Raw genomic sequence first — 18,619 nt, forward strand, 5'->3', positions numbered from 1 at the left:
GACTTGCGGGGCTCTGACCAGGATCTGTTACCCAGAATCCTTTGCAAACCTCAAATTCTGTCTAAAAAAACACATTTTCCACACATTTCGGTGACAGAAAGTTCTGGAATCTGAGAGGAGCCACAAATTTCCTTCCACCCAGCGTTCCCCCACGTCTCCCGATAAAAATGATACCTCACTTGTGTGGGTAGGCCTAGCGCCCGCGACAGGAAACGCCCCAAAGCGCAACGTGGACACATCCAAATTTGTGAAGGAAAACAGAGGTGTTTTTTGCAAAGTGCCTACCTGTAGATTTTGGCTTGTAGCTCAGCCGCCACCTAGGGAAACCTACCAAACCTGTGCATTTCTGAAAACTAGACACCAAGGGGAATCCAAGACGGGGTGACTTGTGTGGCTCGGACCAGGTTCTGTTACCCAGAATCCTTTGCAAACCTCAAAATTTGGCTAAAAAAACACATGTTCCTAACATTTCTGTGGCAGAAAGTTCTGGAATCTGAGAGGAGCCACAAATTTCCTTCCACCCAGCGTTCCCCCACGTCTCCCGATAAAAATGATACCTCACTTGTGTGGGTAGGCCTAGCGCCCGCGACAGGAAACGCCCCAAAGCGCAACGTGGACACATCCAAATTTGTGAAGGAAAACAGAGGTGTTTTTTGCAAAGTGCCTACCTGTAGATTTTGGCTTGTAGCTCAGCCGCCACCTAGGGAAACCTACCAAACCTGTGCATTTCTGAAAACTAGAGACCAAGGGGAATCCAAGACGGGGTGACTTGTGTGGCTCGGACCAGGTTCTGTTACCCAGAATCCTTTGCAAACCTCATAATTTGGCTAAAAAAACACATGTTCCTAACATTTCTGTGGCAGAAAGTTCTGGAATCTGAGAGGAGCCACAAATGTCCTTCCACCCAGCGTTCCCCCACGTCTCCCGATAAAAATGATACCTCACTTGTGTGGGTAGGCCTAGCGCCCGCGACAGGAAACGCCCCAAAGCGCAACGTGGACAAATCCAAATTTGTGAAGGAAAACAGAGGTGTTTTTTGCAAAGTGCCTACTTTTAGATTTTGGCCTGTAGCTCAGCCGCCACCTAGGGAAACCTACCAAACCTGTGCATTTCTGAAAACTAGAGACCTAGGGGAATCCAAGATGGGGTGACTTGTGTGGCTCGGACCAGGGTCTGTTACCCAGAATCCTTTGCAAACCTCAAAATTTGGCTAAAAAAACACATGTTCCTAACATTTCTGTGGCAGAAAGTTCTGGAATCTGAGAGGAGCCACAAATTTCCTTCCACCCAGCGTTCCCCCACGTCTCCCGATAAAAATGATACCTCACTTGTGTGGGTAGGCCTAGCGCCCGCGACAGGAAACGCCCCAAAGCGCAACGTGGACACATCCAAATTTGTGAAGGAAAACAGAGGTGTTTTTTGCAAAGTGCCTACCTGTAGATTTTGGCTTGTAGCTCAGCCGCCACCTAGGGAAACCTACCAAACCTGTGCATTTCTGAAAACTAGAGACCAAGGGAAATCCAAGATGGGGTGACTTGTGTGGCTCGGACCAGGTTCTGTTACCCAGAATCCTTTGCAAACCTCAAAATTTGGCTAAAAAAACACATGTTCCTCACATTTCTGTGGCAGAAAGTTCTGGAATCTGAGAGGAGCCACGAATTTCCTTCCACCCAGCGTTCCCCCATGTCTCCCTATAAAAATGATACCTCACTTGTGTGGGTAGGCCTAGCGCCCGCGACAGCAGACACCCCAAAACGCAACGTGGACACATCACATTTTTTCATTGAAAACAGTGCCTACCTGTAGATTTTGGCCTCTAGCTCAGCCGGCACCTAGGGAAACCTACCAAACCTGTGCATTTTTGAAACCTAGAGACCTAGGGGAATCCAAGATGGGGTGACTTGCGGGGCTCTGACCAGGCTCTGTTACCCAGAATCCTTTGCAAACCTCAAATTCTGTCTAAAAAAACACATTTTCCACACATTTCGGTGACAGAAAGTTCTGGAATCTGAGTGGAGCCACAAATTTCCTTCCACCCAGCGTTCCCCCACGTCTCCCGATGAAAATGATACCTCACTTGTGTGCGTAGGCCTAGAGCCCGTGACAGGAAACGCCCCAAAGCGCAATGTGGACACAGCCAAATTTGTGAAGGAAAACAGAGGTGTTTTTTGCAAAGTGCCTACCTGTAGATTTTGGCTTGTAGCTCAGCCGCCACCTAGGGAAACCTACCAAACCTGTGCATTTCTGAAAACTAGAGACCAAGGGAAATCCAAGATGGGGTGACTTGTGTGGCTCGGACCAGGTTCTGTTACCCAGAATCCTTTGCAAACCTCAAAATTTGGCTAAAAAAACACATGTTCCTCACATTTCTGTGGCAGAAAGTTCTGGAATCTGAGAGGAGCCACGAATTTCCTTCCACCCAGCGTTCCCCCATGTCTCCCTATAAAAATGATACCTCACTTGTGTGGGTAGGCCTAGCGCCCGCGACAGCAGACACCCCAAAACGCAACGTGGACACATCACATTTTTTCATTGAAAACAGTGCCTACCTGTAGATTTTGGCCTCTAGCTCAGCCGGCACCTAGGGAAACCTACCAAACCTGTGCATTTTTGAAACCTAGAGACCTAGGGGAATCCAAGATGGGGTGACTTGCGGGGCTCTGACCAGGCTCTGTTACCCAGAATCCTTTGCAAACCTCAAATTCTGTCTAAAAAAACACATTTTCCACACATTTCGGTGACAGAAAGTTCTGGAATCTGAGTGGAGCCACAAATTTCCTTCCACCCAGCGTTCCCCCACGTCTCCCGATGAAAATGATACCTCACTTGTGTGCGTAGGCCTAGAGCCCGTGACAGGAAACGCCCCAAAGCGCAATGTGGACACAGCCAAATTTGTGAAGGAAAACAGAGGTGTTTTTTGCAAAGTGCCTACCTGTAGATTTTGGCTTGTAGCTCAGCCGCCACCTAGGGAAACCTACCAAACCTGTGCATTTCTGAAAACTAGAGACCAAGGGAAATCCAAGATGGGGTGACTTGTGTGGCTCGGACCAGGTTCTGTTACCCAGAATCCTTTGCAAACCTCAAAATTTGGCTAAAAAAACACATGTTCCTCACATTTCTGTGGCAGAAAGTTCTGGAATCTGAGAGGAGCCACGAATTTCCTTCCACCCAGCGTTCCCCCATATCTCCCTATAAAAATGATACCTCACTTGTGTGGGTAGGCCTAGCGCCCGCGACAGCAGACACCCCAAAACGCAACGTGGACACATCACATTTTTTCATTGAAAACAGTGCCTACCTGTAGATTTTGGCCTCTAGCTCAGCCGGCACCTAGGGAAACCTACCAAACCTGTGCATTTTTGAAACCTAGAGACCTAGGGGAATCCAAGATGGGGTGACTTGCGGGGCTCTGACCAGGCTCTGTTACCCAGAATCCTTTGCAAACCTCAAATTCTGTCTAAAAAAACACATTTTCCACACATTTCGGTGACAGAAAGTTCTGGAATCTGAGTGGAGCCACAAATTTCCTTCCACCCAGCGTTCCCCCACGTCTCCCGATGAAAATGATACCTCACTTGTGTGCGTAGGCCTAGAGCCCGTGACAGGAAACGCCCCAAAGCGCAATGTGGACACAGCCAAATTTTTGAAGGAAAACAGAGGTGTTTTTTGCAAAGTGCCTACCTGTAGATTTTGGCCTGTAGCTCAGCCGCCACCTAGGGAAACCTACCAAACCTGTGCATTTCTGAAAACTAGAGACCTAGGGGAATCCAAGATGGGGTGACTTGTGTGGCTCGGACCAGGGTCTGTTACCCAGAATCCTTTGCAAACCTCAAAATTTGGCTAAAAAAACACATGTTGCTAACATTTCTGTGGCAGAAAGTTTTGGAATCTGAGAGGAGCCACAAATTTCCTTCCACCCAGCGTTCCCCCACGTCTCCCGATACAAATGATACCTCACTTGTGTGGGTAGGCCTAGCGCCCGCGACAGGAAACGCCCCAAAGCGCAACGTGGACACATCCAAATTTGTGAAGGAAAACAGAGGTGTTTTTTACAAAGTGCCTACCTGTAGATTTTGGCCTGTAGCTCAGCCGCCACCTAGGGAAACCTACCAAACCTGTGCATTTCTGAAAACTAGAGACCTAGGGGAATCCAAGATGGGGTGACTTGTGTGGCTCGGACCAGGGTCTGTTACCCAGAATCCTTTGCAAACCTCAAAATTTGGCTAAAAAAACACATGTTCCTAACATTTCTGTGGCAGAAAGTTCTGGAATCTGAGAGGAGCCACAAATTTCCTTCCACCCAGCGTTCCCCCACGTCTCCCGATAAAAATGATACCTCACTTGTGTGGGTAGGCCTAGCGCCCGCGACAGGAAACGCCCCAAAGCGCAACGTGGACACATCCAAATTTGTGAAGGAAAACAGAGGTGTTTTTTGCAAAGTGCCTACCTGTAGATTTTGGCTTGTAGCTCAGCCGCCACCTAGGGAAACCTACCAAACCTGTGCATTTCTGAAAACTAGAGACCAAGGGGAATCCAAGATGAGGTGACTTGTGTGGCTCGGACCAGGTTCTGTTACCCAGAATCCTTTGCAAACCTCAAAATTTGGCTAAAAAAACACATGTTCCTCACATTTCTGTGGCAGAAAGTTCTGGAATCTGAGAGGAGCCACGAATTTCCTTCCACCCAGCGTTCCTCCATGTCTCCCTATAAAAATGATACCTCACTTGTGTGGGTAGGCCTAGTGCCCGCGACAGCAGACACACCAAAACGCAACGTGGACACATCACATTTTTTCATTGAAAACAGTGCCTACCTGTAGATTTTGGCCTCTAGCTCAGCCGGCACCTAGGGAAACCTACCAAACCTGTGCATTTTTGAAACCTAGAGACCTAGGGGAATCCAAGATGGGGTGACTTGCGGGGCTCTGACCAGGCTCTGTTACCCAGAATCCTTTGCAAACCTCAAATTCTGTCTAAAAAAACACATTTTCCACACATTTCGGTGACAGAAAGTTCTGGAATCTGAGTGGAGCCACAAATTTCCTTCCACCCAGCGTTCCCCCACGTCTCCCGATGAAAATGATACCTCACTTGTGTGCGTAGGCCTAGAGCCCGTGACAGGAAACGCCCCAAAGCGCAATGTGGACACAGCCAAATTTTTGAAGGAAAACAGAGGTGTTTTTTGCAAAGTGCCTACCTGTAGATTTTGGCCTGTAGCTCAGCCGCCACCTAGGGAAACCTACCAAACCTGTGCATTTCTGAAAACTAGAGACCTAGGGGAATCCAAGATGGGGTGACTTGTGTGGCTCGGACCAGGGTCTGTTACCCAGAATCCTTTGCAAACCTCAAAATTTGGCTAAAAAAACACATGTTGCTAACATTTCTGTGGCAGAAAGTTCTGGAATCTGAGAGGAGCCACAAATTTCCTTCCACCCAGCGTTCCCCCACGTCTCCCGATAAAAATGATACCTCACTTGTGTGGGTAGGCCTAGCGCCCGCGACAGGAAACGCCCCAAAGCGCAACGTGGACAAATCCAAATTTGTGAAGGAAAACAGAGGTGTTTTTTGCAAAGTGCCTACTTTTAGATTTTGGCCTGTAGCTCAGCCGCCACCTAGGGAAACCTACCAAACCTGTGCATTTCTGAAAACTAGAGACCTAGGGGAATCCAAGATGGGGTGACTTGTGTGGCTCGGACCAGGGTCTGTTACCCAGAATCCTTTGCAAACCTCAAAATTTGGCTAAAAAAACACATGTTCCTAACATTTCTGTGGCAGAAAGTTCTGGAATCTGAGAGGAGCCACAAATTTCCTTCCACCCAGCGTTCCCCCACGTCTCCCGATAAAAATGATACCTCACTTGTGTGGGTAGGCCTAGCGCCCGCGACAGGAAACGCCCCAAAGCGCAACGTGGACACATCCAAATTTGTGAAGGAAAACAGAGGTGTTTTTTGCAAAGTGCCTACCTGTAGATTTTGGCTTGTAGCTCAGCCGCCACCTAGGGAAACCTACCAAACCTGTGCATTTCTGAAAACTAGAGACCAAGGGAAATCCAAGATGGGGTGACTTGTGTGGCTCGGACCAGGTTCTGTTACCCAGAATCCTTTGCAAACCTCAAAATTTGGCTAAAAAAACACATGTTCCTCACATTTCTGTGGCAGAAAGTTCTGGAATCTGAGAGGAGCCACGAATTTCCTTCCACCCAGCGTTCCCCCATGTCTCCCCATAAAAATGATACCTCACTTGTGTGGGTAGGCCTAGCGCCCGCGACAGCAGACACCCCAAAACGCAACGTGGACACATCACATTTTTTCATTGAAAACAGTGCCTACCTGTAGATTTTGGCCTCTAGCTCAGCCGGCACCTAGGGAAACCTACCAAACCTGTGCATTTTTGAAACCTAGAGACCTAGGGGAATCCAAGATGGGGTGACTTGCGGGGCTCTGACCAGGCTCTGTTACCCAGAATCCTTTGCAAACCTCAAATTCTGTCTAAAAAAACACATTTTCCACACATTTCGGTGACAGAAAGTTCTGGAATCTGAGTGGAGCCACAAATTTCCTTCCACCCAGCGTTCCCCCACGTCTCCCGATGAAAATGATACCTCACTTGTGTGCGTAGGCCTAGAGCCCGTGACAGGAAACGCCCCAAAGCGCAATGTGGACACAGCCAAATTTTTGAAGGAAAACAGAGGTGTTTTTTGCAAAGTGCCTACCTGTAGATTTTGGCCTGTAGCTCAGCCGCCACCTAGGGAAACCTACCAAACCTGTGCATTTCTGAAAACTAGAGACCTAGGGGAATCCAAGATGGGGTGACTTGTGTGGCTCGGACCAGGGTCTGTTACCCAGAATCCTTTGCAAACCTCAAAATTTGGCTAAAAAAACACATGTTGCTAACATTTCTGTGGCAGAAAGTTTTGGAATCTGAGAGGAGCCACAAATTTCCTTCCACCCAGCGTTCCCCCACGTCTCCCGATACAAATGATACCTCACTTGTGTGGGTAGGCCTAGCGCCCGCGACAGGAAACGCCCCAAAGCGCAACGTGGACACATCCAAATTTGTGAAGGAAAACAGAGGTGTTTTTTACAAAGTGCCTACCTGTAGATTTTGGCCTGTAGCTCAGCCGCCACCTAGGGAAACCTACCAAACCTGTGCATTTCTGAAAACTAGAGACCTAGGGGAATCCAAGATGGGGTGACTTGTGTGGCTCGGACCAGGGTCTGTTACCCAGAATCCTTTGCAAACCTCAAAATTTGGCTAAAAAAACACATGTTCCTAACATTTCTGTGGCAGAAAGTTCTGGAATCTGAGAGGAGCCACAAATTTCCTTCCACCCAGCGTTCCCCCACGTCTCCCGATAAAAATGATACCTCACTTGTGTGGGTAGGCCTAGCGCCCGCGACAGGAAACGCCCCAAAGCGCAACGTGGACACATCCAAATTTGTGAAGGAAAACAGAGGTGTTTTTTGCAAAGTGCCTACCTGTAGATTTTGGCTTGTAGCTCAGCCGCCACCTAGGGAAACCTACCAAACCTGTGCATTTCTGAAAACTAGAGACCAAGGGGAATCCAAGATGAGGTGACTTGTGTGGCTCGGACCAGGTTCTGTTACCCAGAATCCTTTGCAAACCTCAAAATTTGGCTAAAAAAACACATGTTCCTCACATTTCTGTGGCAGAAAGTTCTGGAATCTGAGAGGAGCCACGAATTTCCTTCCACCCAGCGTTCCTCCATGTCTCCCTATAAAAATGATACCTCACTTGTGTGGGTAGGCCTAGTGCCCGCGACAGCAGACACACCAAAACGCAACGTGGACACATCACATTTTTTCATTGAAAACAGTGCCTACCTGTAGATTTTGGCCTCTAGCTCAGCCGGCACCTAGGGAAACCTACCAAACCTGTGCATTTTTGAAACCTAGAGACCTAGGGGAATCCAAGATGGGGTGACTTGCGGGGCTCTGACCAGGCTCTGTTACCCAGAATCCTTTGCAAACCTCAAATTCTGTCTAAAAAAACACATTTTCCACACATTTCGGTGACAGAAAGTTCTGGAATCTGAGTGGAGCCACAAATTTCCTTCCACCCAGCGTTCCCCCACGTCTCCCGATGAAAATGATACCTCACTTGTGTGCGTAGGCCTAGAGCCCGTGACAGGAAACGCCCCAAAGCGCAATGTGGACACAGCCAAATTTTTGAAGGAAAACAGAGGTGTTTTTTGCAAAGTGCCTACCTGTAGATTTTGGCCTGTAGCTCAGCCGCCACCTAGGGAAACCTACCAAACCTGTGCATTTCTGAAAACTAGAGACCTAGGGGAATCCAAGATGGGGTGACTTGTGTGGCTCGGACCAGGGTCTGTTACCCAGAATCCTTTGCAAACCTCAAAATTTGGCTAAAAAAACACATGTTGCTAACATTTCTGTGGCAGAAAGTTCTGGAATCTGAGAGGAGCCACAAATTTCCTTCCACCCAGCGTTCCCCCACGTCTCCCGATAAAAATGATACCTCACTTGTGTGGGTAGGCCTAGCGCCCGCGACAGGAAACGCCCCAAAGCGCAACGTGGACACATCCAAATTTGTGAAGGAAAACAGAGGTGTTTTTTGCAAAGTGCCTACCTGTAGATTTTGGCTTGTAGCTCAGCCGCCACCTAGGGAAACCTACCAAACCTGTGCATTTCTGAAAACTAGAGACCAAGGGGAATCCAAGATGGGGTGACTTGTGTGGCTCGGACCAGGTTCTGTTACCCAGAATCCTTTGCAAACCTCAAAATTTGGCTAAAAAAACACATGTTCCTCACATTTCTGTGGCAGAAAGTTCTGGAATCTGAGAGGAGCCACGAATTTCCTTCCACCCAGCGTTCCCCCACGTCTCCCGATAAAAATGATACCTCACTTGTGTGGGTAGGCCTGGCGCCCGCGACAGCAGACACCCCAAAACGCAACGTGGGACATCACATTTTTTCATTGAAAACAGTGCCTACCTGTAGATTTTGGCCTCTAGCTCAGCCGGCACCTAGGGAAACCTACCAAACCTGTGCATTTTTGAAACCTAGAGACCTAGGGGAATCCAAGATGGGGTGACTTGCGGGGCTCTGACCAGGATCTGTTACCCAGAATCCTTTGCAAACCTCAAATTCTGTCTAAAAAAACACATTTTCCACACATTTCGGTGACAGAAAGTTCTGGAATCTGAGAGGAGCCACAAATTTCCTTCCACCCAGCGTTCCCCCACGTCTCCCGATAAAAATGATACCTCACTTGTGTGGGTAGGCCTAGCGCCCGCGACAGGAAACGCCCCAAAGCGCAACGTGGACACATCCAAATTTGTGAAGGAAAACAGAGGTGTTTTTTGCAAAGTGCCTACCTGTAGATTTTGGCTTGTAGCTCAGCCGCCACCTAGGGAAACCTACCAAACCTGTGCATTTCTGAAAACTAGACACCAAGGGGAATCCAAGACGGGGTGACTTGTGTGGCTCGGACCAGGTTCTGTTACCCAGAATCCTTTGCAAACCTCAAAATTTGGCTAAAAAAACACATGTTCCTAACATTTCTGTGGCAGAAAGTTCTGGAATCTGAGAGGAGCCACAAATTTCCTTCCACCCAGCGTTCCCCCACGTCTCCCGATAAAAATGATACCTCACTTGTGTGGGTAGGCCTAGCGCCCGCGACAGGAAACGCCCCAAAGCGAAACGTGGACACATCCAAATTTGTGAAGGAAAACAGAGTTGTTTTTTGCAAAGTGCCTACCTGTAGATTTTGGCTTGTAGCTCAGCCGCCACCTAGGGAAACCTACCAAACCTGTGCATTTCTGAAAACTAGAGACCAAGGGGAATCCAAGACGGGGTGACTTGTGTGGCTCGGACCAGGTTCTGTTACCCAGAATCCTTTGCAAACCTCATAATTTGGCTAAAAAAACACATGTTCCTAACATTTCTGTGGCAGAAAGTTCTGGAATCTGAGAGGAGCCACAAATTTCCTTCCACCCAGCGTTCCCCCACGTCTCCCGATAAAAATGATACCTCACTTGTGTGGGTAGGCCTAGCGCCCGCGACAGGAAACGCCCCAAAGCGCAACGTGGACAAATCCAAATTTGTGAAGGAAAACAGAGGTGTTTTTTGCAAAGTGCCTACTTTTAGATTTTGGCCTGTAGCTCAGCCGCCACCTAGGGAAACCTACCAAACCTGTGCATTTCTGAAAACTAGAGACCTAGGGGAATCCAAGATGGGGTGACTTGTGTGGCTCGGACCAGGGTCTGTTACCCAGAATCCTTTGCAAACCTCAAAATTTGGCTAAAAAAACACATGTTCCTAACATTTCTGTGGCAGAAAGTTCTGGAATCTGAGAGGAGCCACAAATTTCCTTCCACCCAGCGTTCCCCCACGTCTCCCGATAAAAATGATACCTCACTTGTGTGGGTAGGCCTAGCGCCCGCGACAGGAAACGCCCCAAAGCGCAACGTGGACAAATCCAAATTTGTGAAGGAAAACAGAGGTGTTTTTTGCAAAGTGCCTACTTTTAGATTTTGGCCTGTAGCTCAGCCGCCACCTAGGGAAACCTACCAAACCTGTGCATTTCTGAAAACTAGAGACCTAGGGGAATCCAAGATGGGGTGACTTGTGTGGCTCGGACCAGGTTCTGTTACCCAGAATCCTTTGCAAACCTCAAAATTTGGCTAAAAAAACACATGTTCCTCACATTTCTGTGGCAGAAAGTTCTGGAATCTGAGAGGAGCCACGAATTTCCTTCCACCCAGCGTTCCTCCATGTCTCCCTATAAAAATGATACCTCACTTGTGTGGGTAGGCCTAGTGCCCGCGACAGCAGACACACCAAAACGCAACGTGGACACATCACATTTTTTCATTGAAAACAGTGCCTACCTGTAGATTTTGGCCTCTAGCTCAGCCGGCACCTAGGGAAACCTACCAAACCTGTGCATTTTTGAAACCTAGAGACCTAGGGGAATCCAAGATGGGGTGACTTGCGGGGCTCTGACCAGGCTCTGTTACCCAGAATCCTTTGCAAACCTCAAATTCTGTCTAAAAAAACACATTTTCCACACATTTCGGTGACAGAAAGTTCTGGAATCTGAGTGGAGCCACAAATTTCCTTCCACCCAGCGTTCCCCCACGTCTCCCGATGAAAATGATACCTCACTTGTGTGCGTAGGCCTAGAGCCCGTGACAGGAAACGCCCCAAAGCGCAATGTGGACACAGCCAAATTTTTGAAGGAAAACAGAGGTGTTTTTTGCAAAGTGCCTACCTGTAGATTTTGGCCTGTAGCTCAGCCGCCACCTAGGGAAACCTACCAAACCTGTGCATTTCTGAAAACTAGAGACCTAGGGGAATCCAAGATGGGGTGACTTGTGTGGCTCGGACCAGGGTCTGTTACCCAGAATCCTTTGCAAACCTCAAAATTTGGCTAAAAAAACACATGTTCCTCACATTTCTGTGGCAGAAAGTTCTGGAATCTGAGAGGAGCCACGAATTTCCTTCCACCCAGCGTTCCCCCATGTCTCCCCATAAAAATGATACCTCACTTGTGTGGGTAGGCCTAGCGCCCGCGACAGCAGACACCCCAAAACGCAACGTGGACACATCACATTTTTTCATTGAAAACAGTGCCTACCTGTAGATTTTGGCCTCTAGCTCAGCCGGCACCTAGGGAAACCTACCAAACCTGTGCATTTTTGAAACCTAGAGACCTAGGGGAATCCAAGATGGGGTGACTTGCGGGGCTCTGACCAGGCTCTGTTACCCAGAATCCTTTGCAAACCTCAAATTCTGTCTAAAAAAACACATTTTCCACACATTTCGGTGACAGAAAGTTCTGGAATCTGAGTGGAGCCACAAATTTCCTTCCACCCAGCGTTCCCCCACGTCTCCCGATGAAAATGATACCTCACTTGTGTGCGTAGGCCTAGAGCCCGTGACAGGAAACGCCCCAAAGCGCAATGTGGACACAGCCAAATTTGTGAAGGAAAACAGAGGTGTTTTTTGCAAAGTGCCTACCTGTAGATTTTGGCTTGTAGCTCAGCCGCCACCTAGGGAAACCTACCAAACCTGTGCATTTCTGAAAACTAGAGACCAAGGGAAATCCAAGATGGGGTGACTTGTGTGGCTCGGACCAGGTTCTGTTACCCAGAATCCTTTGCAAACCTCAAAATTTGGCTAAAAAAACACATGTTCCTCACATTTCTGTGGCAGAAAGTTCTGGAATCTGAGAGGAGCCACGAATTTCCTTCCACCCAGCGTTCCCCCATGTCTCCCTATAAAAATGATACCTCACTTGTGTGGGTAGGCCTAGCGCCCGCGACAGCAGACACCCCAAAACGCAACGTGGACACATCACATTTTTTCATTGAAAACAGTGCCTACCTGTAGATTTTGGCCTCTAGCTCAGCCGGCACCTAGGGAAACCTACCAAACCTGTGCATTTTTGAAACCTAGAGACCTAGGGGAATCCAAGATGGGGTGACTTGCGGGGCTCTGACCAGGCTCTGTTACCCAGAATCCTTTGCAAACCTCAAATTCTGTCTAAAAAAACACATTTTCCACACATTTCGGTGACAGAAAGTTCTGGAATCTGAGTGGAGCCACAAATTTCCTTCCACCCAGCGTTCCCCCACGTCTCCCGATGAAAATGATACCTCACTTGTGTGCGTAGGCCTAGAGCCCGTGACAGGAAACGCACCAAAGCGCAATGTGGACACAGCCAAATTTGTGAAGGAAAACAGAGGTGTTTTTTGCAAAGTGCCTACCTGTAGATTTTGGCTTGTAGCTCAGCCGCCACCTAGGGAAACCTACCAAACCTGTGCATTTCTGAAAACTAGAGACCAAGGGAAATCCAAGATGGGGTGACTTGTGTGGCTCGGACCAGGTTCTGTTACCCAGAATCCTTTGCAAACCTCAAAATTTGGCTAAAAAAACACATGTTCCTCACATTTCTGTGGCAGAAAGTTCTGGAATCTGAGAGGAGCCACGAATTTCCTTCCACCCAGCGTTCCCCCATGTCTCCCTATAAAAATGATACCTCACTTGTGTGGGTAGGCCTAGCGCCCGCGACAGCAGACACCCCAAAACGCAACGTAGACACATCACATTTTTTCATTGAAAACAGTGCCTACCTGTAGATTTTGGCCTCTAGCTCAGCCGGCACCTAGGGAAACCTACCAAACCTGTGCATTTTTGAAACCTAGAGACCTAGGGGAATCCAAGATGGGGTGACTTGCGGGGCTCTGACCAGGATCTGTTACCCAGAATCCTTTGCAAACCTCAAATTCTGTCTAAAAAAACACATTTTCCACACATTTCGGTGACAGAAAGTTCTGGAATCTGAGAGGAGCCACAAATTTCCTTCCACCCAGCGTTCCCCCACGTCTCCCGATAAAAATGATACCTCACTTGTGTGGGTAGGCCTAGCGCCCGCGACAGGAAACGCCCCAAAGCGCAACGTGGACACATCCAAATTTGTGAAGGAAAACAGAGGTGTTTTTTGCAAAGTGCCTACCTGTAGATTTTGGCCTGTAGCTCAGCCGCCACCTAGGGAAACCTACCAAACCTGTGCATTTCTGAAAACTAGAGACCTAGGGGAATCCAAGATGGGGTGACTTGTGTGGCTCGGACCAGGGTCTGTTACCCAGAATCCTTTGCAAACCTCAAAATTTGGCTAAAAAAACACATGTTGCTAACATTTCTGTGGCAGAAAGTTTTGGAATCTGAGAGGAGCCACAAATTTCCTTCCACCCAGCGTTCCCCCACGTCTCCCGATACAAATGATACCTCACTTGTGTGGGTAGGCCTAGCGCCCGCGACAGGAAACGCCCCAAAGCGCAACGTGGACACATCCAAATTTGTGAAGGAAAACAGAGGTGTTTTTTGCAAAGTGCCTACCTGTAGATTTTGGCTTGTAGCTCAGCCGCCACCTAGGGAAACCTACCAAACCTGTGCATTTCTGAAAACTAGAGACCAAGGGGAATCCAAGATGGGGTGACTTGTGTGGCTCGGACCAGGTTCTGTTACCCAGAATCCTTTGCAAACCTCAAAATTTGGCTAAAAAAACACATGTTCCTCACATTTCTGTGGCAGAAAGTTCTGGAATCTGAGAGGAGCCACGAATTTCCTTCCACCCAGCGTTCCCCCACGTCTCCCGATAAAAATGATACCTCACTTGTGTGGGTAGGCCTAGCGCCCGCGACAGCAGACACCCCAAAACGCAACATGGACACATCACATTTTTTCATTGAAAACAGTGCCTACCTGTAGATTTTGGCCTCTACCTCAGCCGGCACCTCGGGAAACCTACCAAACCTGTGCATTTTTGAAACCTAGAGACATAGGGGAATCCAAGATGGGGTGACTTGCGGGGCTCTGACCAGGTTCTGTTACCCAGAATCCTTTGCAAACCTCAAATTCTGTCTAAAAAAACACATTTTCCACACATTTCGGTGACAGAAAGTTCTGGAATCTGAGAGGAGCCACAAATTTCCTTCCACCCAGCGTTCCCCCACGTCTCCCGATAAAAATGATACCTCACTTGTGTGGGTAGGCCTAGCGCCCGCGACAGGAAACGCCCCAAAGCGCAACGTGGACACATCCAAATTTGTGAAGGAAAACAGAGGTGTTTTTTGCAAAGTGCCTACCTGTAGATTTTGGCTTGTAGCTCAGCCGCCACCTAGGGAAACCTACCAAACCTGTGCATTTCTGAAAACTAGAGACCAAGGGGAATCCAAGACGGGGTGACTTGTGTGGCTCGGACCAGGTTCTGTTACCCAGAATCCTTTGCAAACCTCAAAATTTGGCTAAAAAAACACATGTTCCTAACATTTCTGTGGCAGAAAGTTCTGGAATCTGAGAGGAGCCACAAATTTCCTTCCACCCAGCGTTCCCCCACGTCTCCCGATAAAAATGATACCTCACTTGTGTGGGTAGGCCTAGCGCCCGCGACAGGAAACGCTCCAAAGCGCAACGTGGACACATCCAAATTTGTGAAGGAAAACAGAGGTGTTTTTTGCAAAGTGCCTACCTGTAGATTTTGGCCTGTAGCTCAGCCGCCACTTAGGGAAACCTACCAAACCTGTGCATTTCTGAAAACTAGAGACCTAAGGGAATCCAAGATGGGGTGACTTGTGTGGCTCGGACCAGGGTCTGTTACCCAGAATCCTTTGCAAACCTCAAAATTTGGCTAAAAAAACACATGTTCCTAACATTTCTGTGGCAGAAAGTTCTGGAATCTGAGAGGAGCCACAAATTTCCTTTGACCCAGCGTTCCCCCACGTCTCCCGATAAAAATGATACCTCACTTGTGTGGGTAGGCCTAGCGCCCGCGACAGGAAACGCCCCAAAGCGCAACGTGGACACATCCAAATTTGTGAAGGAAAACAGAGGTGTTTTTTACAAAGTGCCTACCTGTAGATTTTGGCCTGTAGCTCAGCCGCCACCTAGGGAAACCTACCAAACCTGTGCATTTCTGAAAACTAGAGACCTAGGGGAATCCAAGATGGGGTGACTTGTGTGGCTCGGACCAGGGTCTGTTACCCAGAATCCTTTGCAAACCTCAAAATTTGGCTAAAAAAACACATGTTCCTAACATTTCTGTGGCAGAAAGTTCTGGAATCTGAGAGGAGCCACAAATTTCCTTCCACCCAGCGTTCCCCCACGTCTCCCGATAAAAATGATACCTCACTTGTGTGGGTAGGCCTAGCGCCCGCGACAGGAAACGCCCCAAAGCGCAACGTGGACACATCCAAATTTGTGAAGGAAAACAGAGGTGTTTTTTGCAAAGTGCCTACCTGTAGATTTTGGCTTGTAGCTCAGCCGCCACCTAGGGAAACCTACCAAACCTGTGCATTTCTGAAAACTAGAGACCAAGGGGAATCCAAGATGAGGTGACTTGTGTGGCTCGGACCAGGTTCTGTTACCCAGAATCCTTTGCAAACCTCAAAATTTGGCTAAAAAAACACATGTTCCTCACATTTCTGTGGCAGAAAGTTCTGGAATCTGAGAGGAGCCACGAATTTTCTTCCACCCAGCGTTCCCCCACGTCTCCCGATAAAAATGAAACCTCACTTGTGTGGGTAGGCCTAGCGCCCGCGACAGCAGACACCCCAAAACGCAACATGGACACATCACATTTTTTCATTGAAAACAGTGCCTACCTGTAGATTTTGGCCTCTAGCTCAGCCGGCAGCTAGGGAAACCTACCAAACCTGTGCATTTTTTAAACCTAGAGACCTAGGGGAATCCAAGATGGGGTGACTTGCGGGGCTCTGACCAGGTTCTTTTACCCAGAATCCTTTGCAAACCTCAAATTCTGTCTAAAAAAACACATTTTCCACATATTTCGGTGACAGAAACTTCTGGAATCTGAGAGGAGCCACAAATTTCCTTCCACCCAGCGTTCCCCCACGTCTCCCGATAAAAATGATACCTCACTTGTGTGGGTAGGCCTAGCGCCCGCGACAGGAAACGCCCCAAAGCGCAACGTGGACACATCCAAATTTGTGAAGGAAAACAGAGGTGTTTTTTGCAAAGTGCCTACCTGTAGATTTTGGCTTGTAGCTCAGCCGCCACCTAGGGAAACCTACCAAACCTGTGCATTTCTGAAAACTAGAGACCAAGGGGAATCCAAGACGGGGTGACTTGTGTGGCTCGGACCAGGTTCTGTTACCCAGAATCCTTTGCAAACCTCAAAATTTGGCAAAAAAAACACATGTTCCTAACATTTCTGTGGCAGAAAGTTCTGGAATCTGAGAGGAGCCACAAATGTCCTTCCACCCAGCGTTCCCCCACGTCTCCCGATAAAAATTATACCTCACTTGTGTGGGTAGGCCTAGCGCCCGCGACAGCACACACCCCAAAACGCAACGTGGGACATCACATTTTTTCATTGAAAACAGTGCCTACCTGTAGATTTTGGACTCTAGCTCAGCCGGCACCTAGGGAAACTTACCAAACCTGTGCATTTTTTAAACCTAGAGACCTAGGGGAATCCAAGATGGGGTGACTTGCGGGGCTCTGACCAGGTTCTGTTACCCAGAATCCTTTGCAAACCTCAAATTCTGTCTAAAAAAACACATTTTCCACACATTTCGGTGACAGAAAGTTCTGGAATCTGAGTGGAGCCACAAATTTCCATCCACCCAGGGTTCCCCCATGTCTCCCGATGAAAATGATACCTCACTTGTGTGCGTAGGCCTAGAGCCCGTGACAGGAAACGCCCCAAAGCGCAACGTGGACACAGCCAAATTTTTGAAGGAAAACAGAGGTGTTTTTTGCAAAGTGCCTACCTGTAGATTTTGGCCTGTAGCTCAGCCGCCACCTAGGGAAACCTACCAAACCTGTGCATTTCTGAAAACTAGAGACCTAGGGGAATCCAAGATGGGGTGACTGTGTGGCTCGGACCAGGGTCTGTTACCCAGAATCCTTTGCAAACCTCAAAATTTGGCTAAAAAAACACATGTTCCTAACATTTCTGTGGCAGAAAGTTCTGGAATCTGAGAGGAGCCACAAATTTCCTTTGACCCAGCGTTCCCCCACGTCTCCCGATAAAAATGATACCTCACTTGTGTGGGTAGGCCTAGCGCCCGCGACAGGAAACGCCCCAAAGCGCAACGTGGACACATCCAAATTTGTGAAGGAAAACAGAGGTGTTTTTTGCAAAGTGCCTACCTGTAGATTTTGGCTTGTAGCTCAGCCGCCACCTAGGGAAACCTACCAAACCTGTGCATTTCTGAAAACTAGAGACCAAGGGGAATCCAAGACGGGGTGACTTGTGTGGCTCGGACCAGGTTCTGTTACCCAGAATCCTTTGCAAACCTCAAAATTTGGCTAAAAAAACACATGTTCCTAACATTTCTGTGGCAGAAAGTTCTGGAATCTGAGAGGAGCCACAAATTTCCTTCCACCCAGCGTTCCCCCACGTCTCCCGATAAAAATGATACCTCACTTGTGTGGGTAGGCCTAGCGCCCGCGACAGGAAACGCCCCAAAGCGCAACGTGGACACATCCAAATTTGTGAAGGAAAACAGAGGTGTTTTTTGCAAAGTGCCTACCTGTAGATTTTGGCCTGTAGCTCAGCCGCCACTTAGGGAAACCTACCAAACCTGTGCATTTCTGAAAACTAGAGACCTAAGGGAATCCAAGATGGGGAGACTTGTGTGGCTCGGACCAGGGTCTGTTACCCAGAATCCTTTGCAAACCTCAAAATTTGGCTAAAAAAACACATGTTCCTAACATTTCTGTGGCAGAAAGTTCTGGAATCTGAGAGGAGCCACAAATTTCCTTTGACCCAGCGTTCCCCCACGTCTCCCGATAAAAATGATACCTCACTTGTGTGGGTAGGCCTAGCGCCCGCGTCAGGAAACGCCCCAAAGCGCAACGTGGACACATCCAAATTTGTGAAGGAAAACAGAGGTGTTTTTTACAAAGTGCCTACCTGTAGATTTTGGCCTGTAGCTCAGCCGCCACCTAGGGAAACCTACCAAACCTGTGCATTTCTGAAAACTAGAGACCTAGGGGAATCCAAGATGGGGTGACTTGTGTGGCTCGGACCAGGGTCTGTTACCCAGAATCCTTTGCAAACCTCAAAATTTGGCTAAAAAAACACATGTTCCTAACATTTCTGTG

The sequence above is a fragment of the Pleurodeles waltl genome, chromosome 4_1, assembly GCF_031143425.1.
Source record: "Pleurodeles waltl isolate 20211129_DDA chromosome 4_1, aPleWal1.hap1.20221129, whole genome shotgun sequence".
In the NCBI taxonomy this organism is placed as follows: domain Eukaryota; kingdom Metazoa; phylum Chordata; class Amphibia; order Caudata; family Salamandridae; genus Pleurodeles; species Pleurodeles waltl.